Here is a 2,508-nt window from a genome sequence, read left to right on the forward strand (position 1 = left end):
ATTCCTACCTTATGAAGCCTGAAACACTTAACACACAGATCAAGGCATCGAATGGTAATAAGAGAGGATTAAGATTAGCTAAATTAAGATAAAAGAAGTATGTTTTCAATCATAGAACTAAACTAGGAAGGAATTGTAAAATCATGCAAATCATATGAATAAGTGAGTGAAAAGCTTGATAAAACTACTCAATTAAATACAATATAAACCATAAAATAGTGGTTTATCAACCTCCCCACACTTAAACATTAGCATGTCCTCATGCTAAACTCAAGGAGACCAAATAAATGAGTAGGGAAAGGCAAGACTCATGCAATGCAACCTATGAATGTGAATGCAACTACATGCTAAAATGATTCTACCTACTTGGTGAAAAAGTAAATAAATCCTTCAAGAATAAATATGAACTGGATTTCACTAATTCAAATCACAAAATACAATATAAATAACTTGCAAGAAGAAGATAGCTCGTGAAAGCAGGGAACATAGAATTAAGCACTGAACCCTCACTCGTAGTGTATATCACTCTAATCTCTCAAGTGTCTAGGGTCAATCACTCTATTCTTCCCTAATCATGCTTTCTAAACTTTGTCCTTCATCTAACCAATCAACAAATATTTAGTATACCCATGCACACATCATGAGGTCTTTTCAAGGTTGTAATGGGGCCAAGGCAAGGGTGAGGATATATGTATGGCTATGTGAGCTATAAATTGAATCTTTGAGTAACCTGAGCTATCACCTAACATACATACATTCTATATAATTTCTAAAATCATGCCTAGCTACCCATAATTCCCACACATACTCATGTGTTAACTTTTCTTTTGATTTATGTCACATATGCATTGATCTTTTATTAACTTAACATTGGGGTAATTTTGTCCCCTTATTTATTTATTTATATTATATATATTTTTTTCTTTTTTTCTCTTTTTTTTTCTTTTTTTTGAGACATAAAAACTAAAATAACATATCAATGCATATGGAATTTTTAATTTTCTGTTTTACATGAGTAGATACCCAAATTTTCCAATATTCAGAATTAGAAATATGATACATTCCCTTATTAACCCATGTTCCCACAGTTTCCCCACACTTAGTTGATGCACAACCTGTATCTTAAGCTAACCAAAGATTTAATTGAGATATTTAATTTGTTTTTCTGCTTAAGGCTAGTGATGTGGTTATAAAACAGAAGGGGATTAAAAGGCTTAAGGGGGCTAATAAGGGTGATATAACAGGTAGGCTTATTTGGGATAAGTGAGTTAATAATCAAATATGGCCTCAATCATATGCAAGCATGTACATACACTAAATAATGGACATATAGAATGGAACAAAGCAACGATTGCAATTATAGAGAAGAAAACACACAAGAATAAAAATTTATGGTTAAATAATGTAACCATGTAAATAAGCTCAAATCTCACAGGTTGTGTGTTCTTTGGCTCAAAAAAACCATGTTCCAAATACAACTTCAAACAAATTTAACACATAGAAAATTTTAAAATTTTTTTAATTTAAATTAGTGAAATTTTTCAAAAATAGGGTCTTTAAAAGAAACTAATTATTTTTCAACCAAGTAGTACTTAAATGCAAACAATCAACTACACATGCAATCTATTATGCAATGCAACAATGAACAAACAAAGAAAATAGAATATTGGTGTTGAGAAGAGAATAACTAACCCATGGAGATCGGTATCGACCTCCCCACACTTAAAGATTGCACCGTCCTCGGTGCATGCTAAGATGTGCAGGTGGACGGGATGTTCCAACTGATGCTTTTCTTCAAAGATTGAGCAGATGAACTTGTTTGTCTCCCCAGTAAGAAGCTTTTCCTCTCCCTTCGTGGTGGCCATCCTGAAAGAAGAGGGAAAAGAAGAAAAGTAACCCAAAAATAAAGATAAAAAACAAATAAAATATGGGTGTTAATGCCAGATAAAAAGGGTCTCAATTACATGGTAGCTACAACATGCAAGCGAGAAAATAGTAGAAGCACATGGCAAATCAAGAGTGCAAAAATTTGCAACAATAGGGAAGAGGGTGTGGGTAAGAAGAGATAATATAAATTCATGTCAATGCAAAAGTAGTACAGGTATAAAATATTGGCATTGATTTAAATAATATTACCTAACCAGAATAAAATAAGTCACTAAGCACCCAAAATCATTCAAGAGAAGATGCAACAGTTAAATAAGAAAATCAACACCAAAGGAAAAATAATGAATTTAGAAAAGAAAAGAAAAATATGCACTAAACTAAAATGCAATGAATGAAATATGCAAATAAATTAAGTAAAATAAAATGAAAGATAAGAAGAATGAGAAGGGAAAGAAGTAAGGATGAAAGGAGGGAGGAAAAATTAGGATTGGGGAAGAAAAGATAAGATATTTTGGCAATTTAGGGTCAGCTGTGCGGTGCAAGCGACGCGGACGTGTCGGGGACGCGGTCGCGTGACTTGCGCTGAAATTAATCGACGCGGTCGCGTCGGTCATGCGGACG

The sequence above is a fragment of the Arachis stenosperma genome, chromosome 2 (assembly GCF_014773155.1).
Source record: "Arachis stenosperma cultivar V10309 chromosome 2, arast.V10309.gnm1.PFL2, whole genome shotgun sequence".
In the NCBI taxonomy this organism is placed as follows: Eukaryota; Viridiplantae; Streptophyta; class Magnoliopsida; order Fabales; family Fabaceae; genus Arachis; species Arachis stenosperma.